A 23,487-nucleotide genomic window follows, 5' to 3' on the forward strand; every position below is an offset into this window, starting at 1 on the left:
GAATCTTATCGTCCTACCATCTGGAAAAAAATTCATCTCATTCCTCTCCACAAAGGTGGCTTTTCTACCAAAAGTTCTAATTTCAGGCCATTGCCATCTTAATCCTCCCTGCCTAAACAAATTGGCAAAATGTGCCCATAAACAACTACTCTCTTAAATGAACAGTTACTAACTGATACTCAACATGGTTTTAGACCTGCCCATAGCATGCCAACTACTCTCCTACATTAGATAAAATAAATAAAACCATAGATAGAAGTAAACTTGTATCTGTCTTATTCCTAGACTTATCAAAAGCTTTCTACGCTGTCTCTCATAAAAACTCTTACTACAATGGTCTACAATAGGCATCCCACGATTTAATCTTCAGTGGTTTAATACTTACTTGTCAGAGAGCTGAAAGGCAGTTAAATGGTTATCTACCCATCCTTACAGGTACACCACAAGGCTCTATACTTGGTCCTCTTCTATTTAATATTTTTATAAAAAAAAATCTTCATACTTCTATATGACAAGAATCTGCCTCTGAGACAGTCTAAAAAATTTAGAAAATATTACATAACATGCTTTTAACTATGTTAAAAACTGGTTTTGTAACCACCAACTTTTTCTTAATCCTAAGAAAACCAAACTACTTTTACTTTTCTCAAATAACTTAGCAAATAGAAAAATAACTAAGATCACATCCCTAAACAATCTGCCAGTTGAAGCAGTGCCCCATACAAAACAACTGGGGGTTATTATAGATGACAAACTTTAAATATGGCCTGCACATACAGAGCAATATAAAAAACTAACAAAATACTAGGAATGCTATACAGAGTCAAAATACCCCAGGGATCACTTCAATGGCTCTGCTGGACAGAGGCACAGGGAACTAATCTAAGGGGGTGGCGAAAGCCAACACATTCCGGCTAGGCTTATAAATGCCTTTGGGCAGATAGCCTAGTACCTACCTATGAACCTATGAACCTATGAACTGCATCCATTAGTCACATTTGTCACTACATACCTACTGCCCTCTCTATTGTATGGTTCTCCTATCTTGACTAACCTCCAGGCCACCCTGAAATGTAAACTAGGCCAGTGTTACAAGGTAGCAAGATTTCAAGCCCATACAAGTCATATTGTACACTGCTGTTCAGCAATGAAAACTCTAAATTGGCTAGAATTATCCTTCCAACTAAATTATGCCAACCTTCTCTTATATTAAATTATATTTAATACTACTTCCTGCACAGCTATAACTACAATTTTCCATCACTACCTCTCAAGTTCTTACCTTCAATCTTTGGACCAAAATCTTCTTGACATCTATAAGCCTTACAAAAACTCTGGTCAAAGTCTGTATTCACACTGTATACCAAAGTTTGGAATACTATCCCTGCACCAGTCAGGGCAATACATAACATTAATTTCTTTATGCTGCAACTAAAAGAATTCCTGACTGACTCCTGGCTTTGCTCTTGCTGCTGTCCTAGCTAAAACATTTGCTCCTTCTCTTCCTAGAATACCTATAACGTCCTGTCTCTCCTTTTCCTTGATTTTATTCTGTTACCCTAATTTCCCTTACTCTTCATCTTGCTTTTACCCAGTGATTCTCCTGCTTCCCACATATACCCCACTTATTACCTCCGACACATATTTTCACTGTCACCTCTCATCCATGCCTCCTCCTTATCCAATTTACATTTACTTTATGAGTGACAAACAAACACTCACACATATAACATGCCAACACATTTTAGTGCTACATGATATTGCATTTATCTTGTTTTAATGATGGTATATGTGTATTATTATACGTGTCATATGCATATCAATATTTGTGTTATTCTATGTATTTACAGTATATTGTAATATGATTTATGTGAATTTTCACTTATGTGTATGTATTTTCTGTTCTTTTATTTGTGGAGCTTTTCTTTCTGGGTCTCAAATGAAAATGGATAAAATTATCCAGTCAGACCATATTTAGTTCAGCAACACACAAAGGTAAAATTTAATTATGAGACTTAAAAATGATAAAATCACAAACTTTTGTGTATACTATGATTCCTCGTTTGTTTACTACATTTTAATGTGGGCTTGGAGGACATGGAAGGAAAAAGAAACTCAGCTACCTGTTATTAGAGACACATAGCTTTCACGTCTTTCAATGTCACAGACAATTATGAGCAGGCATAGTGTCACCTATAAATGCCACTAGTGAGAGGCCACTGCCACTACCACCAAAAAAGAGAGAGATTGTTTTGTGGCCATGTCTGCCATAGCTTTCACGTCTTTCAATGTCACAGACAATTATGAGCAGGCATAGTGTCACCTATAAATGCCACTAGTGAGAGGCCACTGCCACTACCACCAAAAAAGAGAGAGATTGTTTTGTGGCCATGTCTGCCATAGCTTTCACGTCTTTCAATGTCACAGACAATTATGAGCAGGCATAGTGTCACCTATAAATGCCACTAGTGAGAGGCCACTGCCACTACCACCAAAAAAGAGAGAGAGTGTTTTGTGGCCATGTCTGCCATTGCAGACTTTGTGGTGATGGTATAGATCTTGTGCTGCTTAGGTATGTATATGATATAATCTCTACAATTCACAGTCTTAGGTTTGCTGTATAAAAGTGCTGGTGCTGACCTGTATTACCATAGCCATGCTATATTACTGATGGAAAGCCACTGCTGCACTGATTACACCAAGACACACTTTGTGCATGAATCTGCATGTCATACATCATAAAATTCAGTAACTATTACAATTAAGACATACATCTTGTATGTGTTCTGGGACGTTCAATGTTGATGCAGTGGTTATACAGTCCTTTAGGTGGGTCATGGTTTTCGTTATACCGCATTCCTACACTTCTTCGTTATAAGTATCTCATTTATACTTCTGTTTCCCTTGTACCCATGAAGAGTACAACATAGCAAGCTACAGTTTCAGGTGCTGTTGACACACCTATTCTGGATTCCCAGGAGGGCAGTCATGCCTCCTTCAAAGTGACGGCAGACCAGAATGCTGTAATCTCCACCCAGACCATGGCACCTAGCACACAGGAAGCAGTAGTAGCAGGAAGCAACATTACCCACCATTGATGCTCATGTCCCAGCTAGACACAAGAGTGCACAAGGATACTGCATTCATTGTTTTCAATGGGGAGGAATCTGAAGAGAGTGGTCCTGATGCACCTGCACCTGTACGTGGGCACACCCACAGGAGGATGGAAATAGCCATTAATGTCTAAGGTGGGTGAAGATAAGAGCATTGATAACCAATGTGACAAGGAGATTAGGATGCATAATAAATGCAGATACTGCCCTTACTGTGCATATGCTGGAGAAGTCAAACAAGCCCCTTTAGCAGTGGATACTTAGCTCCTCTGCTGCTCTTTCAGGGGGTTGTATATGGTACATCATGTATACCCATTGCTATTATGCAATGTAAAACATACTAGAAGTTGGATGACAGACTTCATAAGTGTGCTTGCAGGTGACACTCTGGTGGTCAGAGATAACAGTACCAGATAACTAACATGGCACATGCTGTTCAGGATGCTCATGTAGATGATACCCAGAATACATAGGGCCTGTGTGTGTGGGTCTAAGGAAACACTAGCATTCACTGGGATCAGCATTAGAGATATCAACAAAGGCATTGGTCATGAGTGTTATGGTCTCATGATTACCTCATGCACACTCCAACATGGCTGACCACCATGCTCCAGTGCTTTCATAGATATCAGCACTGCAATCTATTACTTGAAAACCAGCTAATTCTAATAGTCTGAAAAGGTTGTCATACAATTGTGCAAACCTTCATCTACATACATCACCTAAAACATCTACAACATTTGCATTAGATTTTACCTCAGATACAAACTGTTTTGAAATCTAGCCTAATGTCCAAAGCATAGAGTACAATGCCCCTTTTGGTATGTACCACACAAGACATCTGCAACAACTGGAAAGGCCGCAGAAATACCTCAAAAAGAGGATTACCAGCCTCAAACAGATGCCCTACGCAAACCGTCTCAGAAAACTCCAGCTTTACTCCATTGCATATCGCCTACTCAGAGGTGATCTCTGCCTAACATACAAAGCTATGTCAAACCCGGAGCTGTTGGACATGCTCCACTTAAAGAAATCCCAATCCCTCCTAGAGCTACACGCTCTAGGGACCTAAACCTTGTCACCACAAAAAACAGAACATGCCGGAGGGATAGATTCCTATCCCAGAGACTTCCCATACTCTGGAATAAACTACTTATCTATATCAAACAAAGCTCCTCATTAGCACTCTTCAAGAAAAATCCTGATGATTGGATGGGAAATAGGAAATTCACCCCAGGGATCACCTCTGTGGCTTTGCTCGACAGTGGCACAGGAAAATAATTTTCTTGAGTGGCAAAAGCCAGGGTACCTTTTTGACTGGGCTTGTATAGGCCCCAGGGCCGATAGCCTAGTACCTACCTATGAACCTATGAACCACTGTGATAAAATGAGGCCTTAAAACTGAGCCAAGTGACTACAACCTCTACAAAGCTGGTTTGAAAAATGTATGTTTCCACAAGATGTTGATGTTTTCCTGTTCAGCAGGATGCTGCAGATACTGGGTTAATGTTGTGTCCTGAAGCACAAACTGTTCAGTCAGTCATGAAAGACATCACTATTCAGTTACCTTAAGATTCTATTTCACTGTTCAGCAGCAATGATATAAAATTGTTAATCTGTCAGAATTTCAAGACTCTTCAATGTGAATCATAAAACACAATTAGAAAAAGTAAGTATAACCCTTACAACGTAATAACAAAAAATGAAAATCACTGTTACTCATAAAAATCATTTTTTGAGGTAGCAAACCCCCTGCACCCCTTGATGTGAGGGGCTACAACCAGCATACCCACACTACTTTAATAAACACAAATACACACACACACACACACAGAGACAGACAGACAGACAGACAGACAGATAGATAGATAGATAGATAGATAGATAGATAGATAGATAGATAGATAGATAGACAGACTTTGTATACATTTCCCTATCTTTGTACTTAAATTCCTGCTGTTCTAAGAATTGTACTTACAGTCCTCAAACACAGGTCCTCAAATATACAATGCAGGAATTCTTTAAAATTGGTATTTGTGAAAATGAGCGATGCAATTTACTGTAATACTTAACTTAAATAAGTAATCAAATCAAGCTATCAGACACACTAAACCAAACATTCTTCTTATCTTGAATATTCCATGCATTTAGCAAAACCAGACATAAATGTATACACCGGTAGGAGTCTCTAATTTTGTGGATAGCATACCTAATGAAGCATCTGGAAAATAAGTAATATGTTTACAAGGATCATGAAAGATAAGGCAGAGTAAATAATTAAATGTATAAAGACAACTTTTGCTGATGCAGTGAATCAAACAGTCCAGAAAGAGTAGAAAATAAAACTAACAGGTCTCAGTAAAAATAGGAATGCTTAGAATTCGCTTTCTACTGTTTATGCAGGTCAATAACACTGAAAAAATAATTGCTATGCATGTCATTAGGTCTGCAGTAAGTCGAGGAATAAAAGCAATGTTGCCCACATGCATTAATACTGAGGAGTAACTTCATCATGGTTGAACACAACTTGTCTAAATATTATTTCTAACCAAGTATAAGAAACAAAAAGCAGACATATTTGCTTTTTTTCTGCAAGACATTCTTTCTGTTTTTTTTTTTCTTTTCCTTAAATATATTGAGCACTTATCTTTAATCTGATTGTGTCATAGCCTAGTACTAGTTTTTCAAAAGGATTTTCTCTTATAACTAAAGTGAAGGGAGGACTGATTTATTTGATGGCTTAATTTATAATTCATTTTCATGAGGTGGACAGAAACTGTCTTTTATTAATTTATAGGTAGAAATATTAAGTAACAAGTTTGTCCTAGCAGTGACAGGTAACCACTTTGCTTTCTGTATTATAACACAGTTCAGTTCAGTTATTAGTATAAGTCTGATGAACCTTAGTATTTTGTTTTCTGTGATTTGTATGACTGACATATCACAGGGCAATAAATGGAAAATCATTCAGTTCTGGGTATAAAAACATTTATGGCAATCACCCATCTGGTGTAAGAGGTAACCAAGTATGGTGCACCATATGCTACCTTGAAAGGCAGAAGATATTTGTTATTAGAATGTTCAATGTGATTGGTAAAGGAAAGTATATCATCTAGTAATATCCCAAGGTATCGTTAAATAAATGGTGGGGTAGATCCACATCAGCCAACAGTTTCGGGAGCAATGGTATTGATGAGCTTTTAGGAGTGCCATAAAGTGCATTTACTGTGGATTTGTTAGAATTTATAGATATATTATTGTGTGATAGCCAGTTCCATCCTGAGACAAAAGTGCTTTAGAGTTGTGAGGTTACTATTAAGGGAGATTTATGGAACATGTCAATACCGTATCAATGACAGACATAGTAATATTTAGGTGACGTAAATCCCATGGTAAGTTATTTATGTATAAAGAGAAAGGCAACAGGCTGGTTATAGAGCCCTGAGGTACTCCCATAGTGAAAGTTGCATATTCTGGATAGTGATGTGAGTTGGTGACTGTGAAGGTTCTAGTAGAGAAATAGTTTTTGAACTATGTCACAACTTCTATTGAAAATCCATAATAAGGCTGATTATTTAGTAGGCTGGTACTGGCTGTTTTGAAAGCTCTTTTTAAATAAAGGAAGATAGCTCCCTCCCAATAGCCCATTTTCTATATTGGATTAGATTTGAGAAGAAAGAGTGATTATTGCTGTTTGAGACTTGAACGGTATTCAGTTTTGTTATGAAAGAGACTCGATCTTTGTCTCTAGTCAAGTACTTGGGCACAGCTAAGCTTTTCAAATATTTTTGACAATAGGCAGATATTAGCTATAGGTCTATAGCCATTGGAATTTTTAAAGTGTGGGGCCTTAAGAGAGTCATTATTAGACACTGGATCTATGCTGTCCTGGAGAAGAGGCCCAAAACACAATCAGAAAAAGTAAGTGTAACCTCAGAGCATAATAACAAAGAATGAAAAATCACTGTTACAGACAAAAATAATTTTTTGAGGTAGCAAACCCCTGCACGCTCTGATGTGAGGGGCTACACCCACCATAGCCACACTACTTATACAAAGACATACACACACACACACACATATATATATATATATATATATATATATTAGATATTACTTCTGATACCACTGTGTGTCAGACAAGAGGGAATACTCCAGGATACAGCAATTTCAGACTTTGTATACATTTCACTATGTTTGTACTTAAATTCCTGCTGTTCTAAGAATTGCACTTACAGTCCTCAAACACAGGTCCTTAAACATACAATGTAGGAATTCTTTAAAATTACTATTTGTGAAACTGAGCAATACAATTTGCTATAATACCTAACTGAAATAAGTTATCAAATCCAACTATCAGACACACTAAACCAAAAATTCTTATCTTGACGTATTAACTGCTTTTAGTAAAACCAGACATAAATGTACTCACCAGTAGAAGTCTTTGATTTTGTGGATGTCATATCCATTGAAACATCTGGAAAATAAGAACTATGTTTACAAGAGTCATAAAAGTTAAGGCAGATTAAATAATTAAATGCATAAAGACAAGTTTTGCTGATGCATTGAATCAAACAGTACTGAAAAAGTAGACAGATTAAAATCTACCAGTTCTCAGTAAAAATAGAAATGTTTAGAATTTGTTTTCTACTGTTTATGCAGGTCAATAACATGGAAAGAATAATTGCTATGCATTTATTAGGTCTGCAGTAAGTCGAGGAATAAAAGCAATGTTGCCCACATGCATTAATACTGAGGAGTAACTTCATCGTGGTTGAACACAACTTGTCTACAAATGATTTCATCTAAGCAAGTATAAGAAAAAAACAGACTTGTTTGCCTTCTTGTGTGAGGCATTCTTTCTGGGTTTTTTTTTTTTTCTTAAATGTATTGAGCACATATCTTTGAGTCAATTGTGTCTTAGCCTGGTACTAGTTTTTCAAAAGGATTTTCTCTTATAACTAAAGTGAAGGGAGGACTGATTTATTTGATGGATTAATTTTTAATTTGTTTCCATGAGGAAGACAGAAACTGTCTTTGATTAATTTATAGGCAGAAATATTAAATATGAAGTTTGTCCTAGCAGTGACAGGTCACCACTTTGCTTTCAATATTATAATACAGTGATGTTCAGTCATTAGTGAAAGTTTAATGAACCTTAGTATTTTGTTTTCTGTGATTTTCTGTTATTTTCTGTGATTTGTATGATTGACACATCACAGCGGCAATGAATGGAACATCATTCAATTCTGTATATAACATTTATGGCAATCACCCCCCTGGTATAAAAGGTAAGCAAGTATGGTGCACCATATGCTACCTTGAAAGGCAGAAGATATTTGTTATTAGAATGTTCAATGTGATTAGTAAAGGAAAGTATATCATCTAGTAATATCCCAAGGTATCGTTAAATAAATGATGGGGTAAATAGACATCAGCCAACAGTTTCGGTAGCAATGATATTGCTGAGCTTTTAGGGGTCCCCTAAAGTGCATTACTGTAGATTTGTTAGAACTTATAGCTATATTAAACAGAAAGGCAATAGGCTGATTATAGAGCCCTGAGGTACCCCAATAGTGAAAAAGTTGCAGATTCTGAATAGTGATGTGAGCTAGTGACTGTGAAGGTTCTAGCAGAGAAATAGTTTTTGAACTATGTCACAACTTCTATTGAAAATCCATAATAAGTCTGATTATTTAGTAGGTTGGTACTGGCTGTTTTGAAAGCTCTTTTTAAATCAAGAAAGACAGCTCCCTGCCAATAGTCCATTTTCTATACTGGAGTAGATTTGAGAAGAAAGAGTGATTACTGCTATTTCACTCTTGAACAGTTTTCATTTTGTTATGAAAGAGTCTTTGTATTTTTGTCTGTATTCAAGTACCTGGGCATAGCTAAGCTTTTCAAAGAATTTTATCAATAGGCAGATATTAGCTATTGGTCTATAGCCATTGATATTTTTAAAGTGTGGGGCCTTAGAGTGGAGTTATTAGACACTGAACCTATGTTGTCCTTGAGAAGAGGCCCAAGTACGTTTACCAGGAGCTTCCCAACATCTCATTAATTGTAAACTGTATAAGATTCTGTCTGATCAAGTTTATCTCCAAAGTGCTGAACTCATTGATTAATATTTTTCTAAAGGAAATCATTGCAGGAGCAGTACTGAATTATACACTGGCAATTATTCCCTTTCGTTTGTGAATTTCTCCTTACATCATGTTTGTCTAACCAGAGAGGTTATATCTATAAAGATGGGGGTATAGGGGTTTGCCCCTTGCAAGGAATATTTAATTTTAATTTTTTGTTGGGCTGAGTTCCCAACACACAGAAATTGGTAAATTGAATATTCATTGAATTGGAAGTCAGTGATATGTGGGTGAAGCATTGCTGAGTTAACAAACTAATAAAATAAAAAGAAAATTAAAACTGATATGCGTAGTATTTAAAATTTAATTTAATATTCCATACATGTGTATCTGATTGTACTGCTCTCTATGACACGGTTGGTTAAGAAGAACCAGTTTCGGTTTCAGTTCTACAATGGGCAGCACACTAAGCTAGTGGCTAATGAAAAAGCTAATGAACTGCAAACCCTCTCCTTATTTTTGAAGATAAATGCAGTTGACACAATGTAATGCAATGCAGAAAATTTCTAGCATGTAAAGGTCTCCATTAAAAAAAATGGAAATTTCAAATTGCATGCAGAAGCTGTTTTCTTTTTTTATCCCACTGTGAATTCAGGCAGGAATTAAAATAGCTTCTTGGAGCACAAGTTACTTAAGGGAGCTATGTTGTACAACAGTGTAATTTACTAAGTTTATATATTTTCTCCAGAGCATGAATTGATACCTCTGGTATCAGCTGAGTTCCATATAGCTATTTCTAATAAGGGTCACCAGCACTGTTAACCTCCTCAAAAACCAAAGCCAACTCATTTCTTCTGTTTTCCTCGATATGTCTAAAGCCTTTGACACAGTTTCCCACTAAAAACTTCTCAACAAACTAGCAACATATAACCTTAGTCAATCTTCCTTATCCTGGTTTCACAGCTATCTTACTAAAATACAGCAGTCCACCAAATGAGAAATAAACCTCACCCCTTCCTAACTATCTCTGTCAGCGTTCCACAAGGCTCCATCCTCGGGAGTCTCCTTTTTATCACATGCAGCCCAAATAGCCTCTATCATCCAATACACTGATGATACCTCCCTTATCTGCTCTGCACCCTCATTTCCTGAACTACAAGAAATAAAACTAAAATCACTCCAAGACATAGAAAACAACCTCATTGAAAACCAACTCATACTAAACCCACCAAAAACTAAGCTTATGTTCTTTTTCAACAATAAAACCATAAACAACTATTCCATACTTCACCATCTACTCCTCCAATTGCACTAAATTTGAACCAGTCGATCAAACTAAACTTCTAGGAGTCACAATAGATAAATGTCTAAAATTTGACAAACGTAGCCCTAACAATCAAAAAAGCCCATATTAAACTTGGCTCACTCTACAGAGCCAAACCATACCTAACCAACAACTCCATACTAGCCACAGCCAGATCCTTCCTTCTACCCACCCTCCTCTATTCTTCACAAATTTTTACCATCCTACACAAGACCGAGCTAAACAGTCTAGAGATGTGCTATAGCAAAATAGCAATATTTGCTGCAAACCTTCTGCACAGATCTCCCCATTGTCTGGCACTTAAACAACTCATCTGACTTGAGCTACACAACCTATTAAACCCGAATCAAAAGCCACTGCCCACAGCATCTTCCATAAACCTGATAACTGCCCAGCTTTAAAACACCTGATTCAAGCAAACACTAACATTAGAACTATTCGATCATCTGATAAACTGCTTCTAAAGATTTCTAAATCCCACAATACCTATGGTGATTCCTTCTACTCTAACAAAATATCCAGCACCTGGAATCTATTACCCAAAAATATCTTAAACAACACCAACAGCCTCAAATTCAAGTAACATCTAAAATAACTCTTTACTAATCACTGGCTATGCTCCTCTACTATCCCAGGCTAAGTTTCTAGCCCAGGCAAAGTACCCCTACACAGAGTCCTCTCACCAACTGCTTGTCCAACCTTTCTTATATCAGTTATTCTCAACCCATCAATGAATTAGTAATTCCCTCAATACTTAAAAAAAAAAAAAAAAAAAAGCGTAAACATGATCCACTATGTGAACATGTAAATGCACTCCTTCTGTACCACTATTAACCATGTAACTCAATGTACTCTATTTTACTGTATTCATACTTTTGCTGTAAACTCCTTTGTTTCTATATTTCATTTTTGTAATGTAACTTTTTACTATTTTCACTGTGATTTTTCACTGTTGTACTATCATAAAGTATCTGGAGCTTTTGTCCCGGGGTCTCCACTGAAAATGGGCTTCTGGCCCAATCGGACATTACAGGGTAATCAAATGTAGAATAAATAAATAAATTCCTCTTTCTGTCTCCCTTTTTTACATATGCATAAAACATACACAACACTCACACACACACACTCGCGCACACACACACACACACACACACACACACACACACACACACACACACACACACACACACACACACACACACACACACACACACACACACACACACACACACACACACACACATCTCCAATCAGATGCACATATTCATTTACTTTGTCAAGCAACTGCTAAAAGTACAATATCAGTAACTAAATAGGGAAAGGAATTACTTTAAAAAAGCAGCAAGAAACTAACAAAAACTTCCTCTAATTTTAACAGGATATGAAAAATAATTGACAAAAAACAAGTACAGAAGCCATTTTCTAAGTGCAGCACTGCCCCTGTAGGTAGGCATTGAGGAAATAAAAGAATTTTCAGGAGAGAGCAGCCCTTCTACTTGCAGTGTTGAATCTCACAGCATTGCATATGGTCCAATATTTCTTCAGAATGCCCATCCTATTGGGCACTATTGCTTATGTATATATTAAGTTAAATGTCTGCTTTTCACTTCTAATTGTACAGAGAATTTTATTAAAGAATCAAGGAAGCCACTGTGCAATACATTTGTTATATTTTTTTTACTATAGCTGATATTTATTTTTAGCATTAGGTTTACATATCTGGTTTTAGCTTCCTTAATGGTGCATTCCAACACAGACTTTAAAGTAAAACAAATTAGACAATGCTTTGTAATCACAGAAAAACTTCCTCTAAATAACCTGGAAGAAAGAGAACATAATGGTAACTTTGGAAGCCTTTCTAAATATGTAATGTTTTTCATTCCTACAAATTTTCTTCTAAGGAAGCATTGTACCGTCCAAACATATTTCAAGTCGGTTGTTTGAGGGTTATAAATACAGTACTGTATTCAATAGCTTCTTGGAGCAATGGGTTATAAATTGGTACAGCAATTTCTTTGGCTTTAATGGACATGCATTTTATTATTAGATGGTCTTTACAATATCTGTTTTTGTTTTGGTAGATATAGACTGGTTTAAGTATACTTTATTGTTTAACAGTGTACCTGAATTTAAGCTGTTCCTGTGGCATACAGGGATAAAACCCTGATTATGTCCCAGCTGACCCAGATTTGCTCAGGTGACTGATGGGGCGGCAGGGAAGCGTGCCCATCCCAAGGCAGGTGGTGCTTGGTGTTGATGCTTCCTAAGGGAATGCAGTCCAAAGAGGTATGTTGCCATGCTGCTTTCATGTGTAAGCAACAACTGTGGTGGGGTCAGGCATGGAGAAAATTGGTAAGGTAAATAAAATAAATTAAAATAAACAAAAATAAGTAAAACACTGGATGGAAGAAGCACAGATTGCTAAGCCCCCAGGACACTTGTAAGATCCATGCCAGGCCCCAGCAGCACTGGAGTAAGTCCAGGGGGAAGGAGAATGGCTGGTAGACCCAGCTTGGACATGGGGCACTGGAGGCCAATCCAGTAAAATGAGATCCATGGGGACCTCAAAAAAAGTGTATCTGAATTTTTCATAATGGTGTCAGTTTTCATGATCTGACCATTTATTTTCTACTCTTACTAGTATACCAGCAATAAATAAAAATAAAAAAAAACAGTGGCCTAGCATTCAACTAATTCTTACATTTTTTAAAGCTTTTATAATACAAATTCTGTAAGAATTACTCATCTTTCATTTTTTTCCTTTTGAAAATCTTAATTATCTGTCTTCTCATATCAGACTGCATGTCATAAAAAAGTTATATCCTGAAAATGTCTAAGAAAACCAACTTCCTAGTTTTCAAGAATATTTCTGATTATGTGCATGTTGTTAGATTAGGCCTTGATTTGTTCTTTTTTTTCTTGACAAAGATAGGTGACAAATTAAATCTGACCTTACGTTGACACAAGCTGTGAAAATGTGGTATCACAAATTTGAATATAGGAGGGACCACAGCAGGAATGCAAATATTCCGTGAGTGCAACGTGACACACAGATTCACATGATGCAGAAAGATCAAGAAAGAATAAAAAGTGTTGATCCCTAGCCACTTTAGCTACCCAGAGACAATTAATTGCCATAACAAGGGCAGTTTCAGCACTCTGGTGAATATAGATTCTGGGCTGATATAGATCTGCGAGACTCCTGACAGTGAAGATTCCAGCTACTTGTTACTTTCTGACTTTCCTTACCAGAAATAGCTGTCTGAGATAAAGTGATAATTCTTCATACAATTGGGATATATATATCTTTTTATATTATTATTATTTTTTTGTATATATATATATATTTTTATAAGGATGGCAATAAGGAAAAATCCCAGTCTTCAGAGAAGATACCAGAATCTGATAAATGATTGATCCTATCATGCACAGGCAAACAGTTACCTGTCTAGAAAGATAGAAATCAACTCTACACGTATTAAGAGGTGTGCATTATATTGCAAATGTGAGCTCATCAAAACTAGGAATACTAAACACTGTCCAAGAACACAAAGAAATGAGCAGCGATGTTTTACTAATGTGATGTAAAGGCCTTCCAAATGGAAAGACACGGGGCTGAACAGTCTGACCATCACTTTAAATAGCATTGTTAGTCAGTGCAACACCACTGAGGACTCTCCAGAAGGAATTCTGCTTTCTTACAAGAGATCTCCAGCTGACAAAATGCTTCATGATCCCCCAAATCAAGTGTCTCTCTAGAGAATAAAAAATGTGCAACAATATTTCAGTCTATTCCTCCTATAATAAGGAACAAAGCTCAAAATCAAAACATAGCTCACATACCATGAGTGGAGTGAGGCATACATGTAGCAGGTAAGTGAACCTAGTATAGTGGGCAAATGTTATTAACATCATGAATCAATATTTATGGATCACTTGCAGTATCTTCTAGATGACACTGAAGCAGAGATAAAGAAAACAAATAATTTATAATTTTATAAGAACAATTATAGTCTGTGTGCTCAAGACTGGGGAACAAACAGGCTAGTTCTGGAGCAAAATGGTCACACCAAGAGACCACCACAGATACTAAATCTGTAGCCATTATAGTGAACAGGAAAACTGATGACTTAATTGATGAGTTACAGTGGTAATTACCTGAGCAAACATGAATCTCATCATATTGCTGAAAATGCATTGGTAAGAGTTACCTTCTAATCATCAGTCCATAAATTATACCATTCAAAACCAATAACATTTTGGTGATATCACAATCAGCAGCAAAGTTGGTAAAATCTTGTTCAAATGTCCTCATTCAAATGGACTGAAAGCAGACAGGGAGAAATTCAAAGATTGTTCCTGCAACAAGGACATATTCAAAGGAATAATACAGTTTCATAGCTTGTGCCATCTTAAACTCAGATTTAAAACAAACATCACTGCATCCATAATCTTATCTTACCCAGGGCACTGAATAATGCTGGTGCTATGAGATACATCTCCTGCAAGTTAATGGCTAAACTTGTCAGAAAACATCATAGTCACACACAACAAGTTTTAGATAATTTCAGCCTTGCTAGGGATGGACCTCACATTTATATACATCACCATATATACATTCAAGGGCAGGCAGACTATACCTGCCTGCTATTATGGCAAAGAGGAGCTCAGGGTATGGAACAAAGATAAAGTGATCATTCTTTCTCCAGCATTTTCATCCAGCAATGTAAAAAAAAATTGCCCAAGTAATCAATAGAGGCATGACCTAGGCAACAACACAAATGCCCACTTTTGGGATCTGCCCCAATATATACAGAAAATGCACAGATGTTTTCACAACAGAAACTCAGATCAATGTAGTCAAAAAGATATAAGGGAGCAGAAAAACAAAACTGCTTCCCTATCATTAAATAAAATCCCCGAGAGAGGAATACAAATCAAGAAAAATAAACCTTTTAAAAATGAAAGATCAAATAAAACAAATGTGTCATGCAGTGGTATACAATCTTTACAAAACTATCATCTTTATCCTTAACATTGAGCTGCATTGCATATAAGACAGTAGCTTTCTAAAAGATCTCTGTAATTGTATCGTCCAGCATAATGGCACTGAGGTTTCAACTGTTTTCTTCAGTTAGAAAAGACTTCAAAAATTAAGATTCTTGGAAAAAAATGTTGTTGAATATTTAGTTATTTTCATAAAAACAAAAGTAGTGAGATGGAAACACAAGTAGGATATTTATCTTGCCGAATATAACCTGGCCAATTCTGAAATCAGTAGAAGAGAAAATATTTGGTGCCAGGACAGGGTTGAGCGAAAAATGATATTTTTCCCATTCCCATGGCACAACAACCCATCAGGTGATTATAATTAGTAGAATTATTGCAGGTGGTGCAGCCCTCTGAGGGTGGGTATGGAAACTGGGCCTCATGCCATAGAGAAAAGCAGCATTATCTAAAACTTTCCCAAATGGACATTTGGCCTTACTTTAGAGTTTTGTGTCAGATGGAAAATGCATTTGGCTTAACATTCTAGATCTGATAGAAGGAGGCTCCAGACACAATGTGAGGAGCCTGCATGGCATACCTACAAAAACATAAGATCTGACAGCTACTCATGTTAAATATTTCTAGGACAAGACTTGAAAAATGGTTTAATAACATATACAAAAAAAAACTGTCAATTCCTGGTTTTGGATAACATCGGCAGTACAGCTTAGACTGAATTGTATTTTTTCTTGTCCATATGATGCATTTCTTAGAGAATATGATTATTTGGCAAAGAAGGTAAAGGCTGTAAGCTGCCAATGATCTCCATCCTATTGCCATGGTTTGCTACTCCCAGTCTCCATAGTATAGTATGAGACTTTGAAGTTGTTGATTAATTAATTAATATCAGGCCACTTCTGAGAAGAGGCATCTGTAGGTCAGAAATGAACCTTATTTAAAACTAAATCATAAAAATAAAAATTTGGTTTGTATCCATGAATGCCATAAGACTGTCAAACAATATCTTCATGTATCCGCCCATTTAATATATCTAAGAGAAAATGTCTGGTGGCATTTGAAAACATGAAGTGCAAGTGTGCAGGGCTGGCACACAGAAAAACACACACACTAGAGTCCTATGTAGTTAATAAACCTTAAAAAAATCAATATTAAGGTCCTGTATGTCATTAGTACCTGAAACCATACATGCATGGAGTAGCAAAGTAATCAGAGGCAGGTAGCTATGTCCACTATCCATGGACCTGATAACAGATGGAGTATGTGTTTTTACCACAAGTTGAATTAATGTCTCTGCAAACACAGACTAACAACACCTAATCTACAAAAAAGTGCCAGTTTGCCAGGAAACTTGTATTGCTCAGCAAAACATCTTAAGCAATAAAAGCAGCCTGTAAGCTGTGATAATATTCTCTAATAGGGCGGTTTGTTTTGAAATCACATTCCTGTCCCAGGTTGAAATTTGCATGGTGCTTCAGCTCTCCTTCTATACATGATGCTTTGGGTTTTTATGAAGCGCAAATATCATTCTTATATGATGGAATTAACTGGGTGAGTTTTGGTCTAATTTTATCAGGGAATGTGTTTGCTGCGCTTTGAATGATGGCGGCAGACTGATTATACATTTTGTTTAGAGTAAAACTCTGCAAATGGAGAATGTAAACAATTTCTCACTTTGGTACGTCTTGCCCTTTCCTCACTACTGTGTAACCATTGAATCAGTATATTTAAACAAGGTGGGAAGGGGCTTCATTTCTTTTCAGATAGTGAAAGTTCTACATTTCTGAGTATTGTTGATGTATTGGTTTCATTGGCAATATTTTTTTATCTTTATGGGTTTGACCTATTTAGCTACCCTAAGAACGACTATCATTTACCAGTTTTATTTTACAACTAGATTGACTTTTGTAGGACTAGGTGCTGAATTGTGTTCAAAAATAAATTTCCAGGATACATCTTGGAATGAAATATTACAGAGACAACATTAATGAAAAATAGAAAATGAGTATCTAGCAATTAAGGTTCAATCACCAGGTGTAAGCATTACTGCTGAGCAAATGTTGACACAAGAATAATTACAAAAATACCCTTTGTTTCTTTATTAATATAAAATACAAATTATAACGTGCAATGCAGAGACACTCATACATTCATAATTATTATGTTCATATTAAACATATACTTCAGTTTTGGTATTAAGCTCAAAATTATTTATAAATTATTTATAAACCTTATGTACGAGTCTGTACCAGAATGAGGATATGATAGATTCACTATGATTTTGACACCACAATTACTTAGCAAAAGTTGCTCAAAATGAGAGTTTCAGCATACAAACAGTTTGAACACACATGGGCTAAGATTCATAATCAAACAACTCACAGCAAGTCAGTAATTAACAGCTATGGGAAGTGTGTGGGGGTTCAAAGACGGTTTTTTATGTACTGTTTCTTTAGACAAAAGTTGCCACATACAGCAAACTATTGAATATCTTGTCTGGGAATCCCAGGCATATACATGAGCTGGTAAAATGTATAGTCAGCAATACTATTACAAAAAATTTGAATATTTTGGTAGAAACCAAACTCTACCCCATGCTTCCATTGGGATGGGGGGTGTCACACATCCTTCATTCTTAAAGTTATTGCATTTCACAAAAAAACATGATGACTTAAAAATAAAAATACACTTCTCCCTCTCTCTAAAACAGAAAACACATTCTCCATGTGCCTCCCAGATTAAAAATAACATGCAGTAATGTTGGATAGACATGACGTCCAGCTATATCCCACCAGACTGCCACCAATAAATGTGACGTCCCTTACTACCCTGGGTCAGTAACTAAGCAGCTTCAATCCTCACTACTGATTCCATTCTGAGACTGTCACTTAAACAGGAGTAATATTTTACAATTTTCCCCAAAGAGCACAACAGGAACATGCTCTATTTTCCTGGGACTGGACTATAAACCTCTGTCCACCCCGAATGTATTTTCTCATTATACACTTCAGAACAATGTGTCCCAGTTTAAGACCTCTGATACACTCACACTCAAAGTAAATTTAAATCTCACACATCCAAACACTTCTGGGAAAGCCTGACACAGACTTCCAGTGTCCCTTCCCCAAAATAATATGGTAACGCTGTTAGCAATCAGAGTGCCTTCATGCCTTTCTAAAGCGGTTCCAATTATGAAAATTAAATATCCAAATAAATGATAGCTATGACCATAAGGGACCAGGGCTTCAAGGTCACCTGGGGAGTGTCATACAGGTAGAAGCACTCTCTAATGTATAAAAAAAAATACTGATAAAAATAACAGTCAGCTGTCTGAAAAAAAGTTCTTCTCCTGTCAATTAGCTGTTTAAATAATCACTTAGCAATCAGAAACATTCTAATGACATCATCTACTGTTCTGCTGATTCTCCACAATACTTTAGAATGTCACTCACAAGCATGAGCAGTTAGAAACACTGGCAGACTCTTTGAATATTCTGTTTATACAGGGATATACTAAACTTTTAAAACTTATTTACATTTTCACTATTAGGCATGTTGGCATACAATACAAGTTAATCTGAGAATATGCACAAATCTCCTGCCAAATATGCTAACACATGACTTAAGCACAATTTTCAAGTAACTATTGAAAGCTTACACTTGAGAAAAATGGGTCTGTCTGAGAATATCAACCCACTCCTTTCCTGGGCAATCCATTTGCACTGGCATTATTAACCCCACTGCAGCATTTTTCTCCTTCTGAGGAAACCTGGCTGAGCACAGCACCCACACCATAATTTGATTCATCTACCTGTACAATAAATTCTTTATTGTAATCTGGACTGGCTAACACAGGGGATCCTCCCAAAAATCTCCTTTAGTTTTGGGAATGACTGTTCACAGTCTGTGGTCCACACTACCTTGTCTGGTTTATTCTTCCTAGTTAGGTCTGTAAGGGATGCAGCTATGGTACTATAATTGGGCACAAATTTCTGATAGTACCATGCTGTCCCTAGAAATGCTCTCACTCATTTCTTAGTTACAGGAACTGGCCACACTTGGGTAGCTTCCACCTTGACAAGTTCTGGCCTAATTTTACCACTTCCCACTCTGTGTCCTAAGTAAGTGATCTCTGCCATACCCACTTGACACTTATTAGATTTAATGGTTAAATTTGCCCTAATTAATCTATCCAAGACCTCCCTAACATGTTGGACTGCAAATGCCCATAGCATAGTCTTTAATGTAGAGTTTAACCTCTCCAGGAGACCATTAGTCTTAGGATGGTAGGGAGTGGTCTTTAGATGGTTCACCCCACAACACTTCCACAGATAAGTCAACAGGTCTGATATGAAGTTGGCACCTTTGTCAGTCAGTGTTTCCTGTGGAAAACCTACTCTGATGAAATTTTCTAGCAGAGCATTTGCCACCTTTTCTAGATTAATATCACCTGCAAAAGGAATTTTAGGGACTTTAGCAAGAAGTGGCAGATGGTAGGCTCTAGGCTGTACCAACTGCCACACTACATCACCTTCCAGCCCTCCCTTTGGAATCCACTTTCTATACAACAATCCTTCTTTCGCTGCCTCAGTATCCCCTTCTGAAGGAATATCAGGGACTACAGGTAGAAGTGGCAGACAGTAGGTGCTAGGCTCTATCAACTGCCATACTACCTCAGTTTCCAGCCCTCACTTAGGAGTCCACTCCTGATACAACAAACCCTTGTTCCTGTGAACAGACCCTCCTCTTCCTTGAGCCTCAGGTGCTTCTTAGCCATCTCTCTTAAGCTTTGTACTGTAGGGTCCGTAATGTACATCTGTGACCCACCCAAGCTCCACTTCCACAGGAAGCCTAGTATCTTCCGACAGCTGTACCTCACTGTCTCTCTAGGTATCATCACTCCCCTCTGTCCTTGCAGCTACCATGTCCAAGGGAATATTAGTCCCTCACAGCAGCTGTGGCTCACTTTCAGACTTACTACCGAATAGCTCCTTCTCTGAAACAGCCACCACACTAGTCCCAGGTTCAGGTATGAAATCTTTCTGGGTCTTTCCCAGACTACCAGACCTACATGCCTTTTTCCAAGCCTGACTATGTTACTGCATGCACACAAGGCATGGCATCATCACAGTCATTGCATATTAGGACATCTACAGGAATATCCTCAAACACACCTACTTGTTTGCTTCCTCTTCCACCCTCCCAGTCAAGAAGAACCCTAGCCAAAGGTATTTGGAATGGGGTCCCTCCCAATGCACTGACTGGGGTGGACTGCCTAAGCAAGTACTGCTCTTCTCTAACCACTGCAGGCCTCACAATGGTTATACCAGAAGCTGTGTCCCCCTTAGTAGTTACATGTTTACCACCTACTAAGATAGATATAAATTTTGGTGATAATCTGGCACCCCAGTTGTTTCTAAACAACTTACAACTGTCAGTTTGCCATCACCACTTGCTGGCTCCCTCACCTTTTGTTTCTCACCTTGCCTTGATGGACATTTGACTGCTATGTGTCCCCTCTGGTTACACTTGAAACATGTAATCCCTAACCATACAGTTGGATTAGTAGTGTCCTCTTTACTGGTGTACTCTGTTGGAGTGGTTTAGACTACTCCCCATGGGGTCCCTTATGTCCATGTACAACACTGGGTATCCCTTTCTTATACAGTGGTGCTCTTCTTGCCAAGTAGAGATCCCGCTTTCTCCCCATCTCCACTGCAGTGTTGCACTCACAGTCTGCTAACCAGACTCTCATGTCTTCAGACAAAGTACTGAGGGGTTGTTCCCTCACCAAGAGGTCTGCCAGTCCCTCAGAAGTGATGACCTGACACCCACTCACACATCTGTGAAAGTAAGTACTTAATTCAGCAATATAATAATGTGCACTTTAATCAGCCTTGTGTCTGGGTTCACAAAACTTTTTCTATATGCCTGAGGTATAAGTTTGAAACAGTCAAGCAAGCAACATTTCATTTTATCATAATTCAAAAAATCTACATCATTAAACTTTGCTACAGCTTGAACCGCTTTACCATGGAGTAAGGGAGTCAGGAGCCAAACCCAGTGCTCGCTGTCAACATCATATTGTCTACATACCCTCTCAAAAATATGAATAAAACTATCAAAGTCATCCCCATCCCTGTACTGAGAAAAAAGTTTACTGACCTTTACAGCTACCTAAACAGGAGTAATATTTCACAATTTTACCCTAACAGCACAACAGGAACACACTCTGTTTTCCTGGGACTGGATTATATACATCTGTCCACCCCAAATATATTTTCTTATTATATACTTCAGAGCAATGTGTCCCAGTTTAAGACCTCTGATACACTCACCCTCAAAGTAAATTTAATCTCACACATCCGAACACTTCTGGGAAAGCCTGACACAGATTTGCAGCTGTGTCCCTTCCCCAAAATAATATGGTAATGCTGCCACCAATCAGAGTGTCTTCATGTCCTTCTAAAGGTGTTCCAGTTATGAAAATTAAATATCAAAATAAATTATAGTTATGACCATAAGCAACCAGGCCTTCAAGGTGACCTAGGGTATATCAAACTGGAAGAAGCACTCTCTAATGTATAAATAAAAATACTGATTTCCAGACACAATGTAAAGTCATGAAAAACATTTAATAATAAGTAAAATGATTGCAAGAATGTATATCAATATCTTTCAATAAACACCAGAACTCAGTCACCGGAAATTTAAAATTAAACTGCAGGATAGGAGTCCTTTATTATAGAAAAACTCTATCTTAATAACTAAGCTTTCTTAATCTAACTAAAGAATATTGTCCCTGATCTATTCTAACACATAACAGCAAGGCCAAGGCAGGCTTACAGTTTTTGGTGAGTTCTCTTCCATAGCTGTCCACTAACTGCACAGCACTGCAACTGACCCTAATTCACAAACTACTCAACACTTGACAAACTGCGGTCGCAACTGTTTTATTTTAAAAATAACACTCAGCTGTTTGAAAATGTTCTTCTCCTGTCAATTAGCTGTTTAAATAATCACATAGCAACTAGGAACATTCTAATGACATCATCTACTGTTCAGCTGATTCTCCACAATACTTTAGAATGGCCCTCATAAACATGCACAGAAATGTATCAAAACACTGACAGATTCTTTGAACATTCTTTTTAAACAGGGAAATACTCAGCTTTTAAAACTTATTTACATTTTCACAATTAGGCATGCTGGCATACAATACAAGTTAATCTGAGAATAGGAACAAATCTCCTGCTAGATATGCTAAGACAGATGACAGTGTTTTCATTTTCTTCACAGACATTGCAAATCATATGAACTATGTATAAAATTCTAAGCAAGAACACCACTGACACTAAGGTCTGAACATTGCTGATTTGAGTATTTCAGTCTTGCAAAGCAGAATATCACCTAGTATTATTTATGATAAAGCAATTTCTACTGTTTTGAGAACAGAAACGAATTTCAAGAAAAAAAGAGAGCTTTAATGGAGAAAAGTGCTAATATAAGTTTAGATGTTCCTATAAGAGCAGTCACAGAGATAGAATGAAACTACAGACATGCAGTGGGAATCACTGAAGCCACATCTTGATGAGCATAAGGCCTGATGACTGTAGAGTTTAAATTTTTCTGGGCCTGAGTCACTCAAATGAGTCAACCTCACAAAATAATATTTGTCGTGCGCGTGCATACACACACACACACACACACACACACACACACACATATATATATATATATATATATATATATATATATATATATATTTGTTTATATATATAAAATGGATATAAAATGGGTATATGTAACAACTGATGCTGCAAAACATTGCAGTACTGATTATCAACAGAAACAAAAACCAGTTGAAACAAGAATGTTAATATTCAAACATGCATGCTTCAAAATATAGCTTTGGAGCATTAAAACAAAAGTTGCTCTATTCAGACAAATTTCAAGCCAA

At 37.1% G+C, this 23,487-nt stretch overlaps 1 long non-coding RNA gene across 1 annotated transcript in view; it reads right to left on the reverse strand.

The window, feature by feature from the left end:
* Positions 1-7,542: 7,542 nt before the first annotated feature.
* LOC122810085 overlaps positions 7,543-23,487 on the reverse strand; it is a 132,226-nt gene continuing 116,281 nt past the window's right edge. Inside the window, exon 4 of the long non-coding RNA XR_006366053.1 lies at positions 7,543-7,590. This is a non-coding gene — a long non-coding RNA (uncharacterized LOC122810085). The remainder of the gene's footprint in view (positions 7,591-23,487) is intronic.

The sequence above is a fragment of the Protopterus annectens genome, chromosome 8.part1 (assembly GCF_019279795.1).
Source record: "Protopterus annectens isolate FY-2018-M chromosome 8.part1, PAN1.0, whole genome shotgun sequence".
NCBI classification, from domain to species: Eukaryota; Metazoa; Chordata; order Ceratodontiformes; family Protopteridae; genus Protopterus; species Protopterus annectens.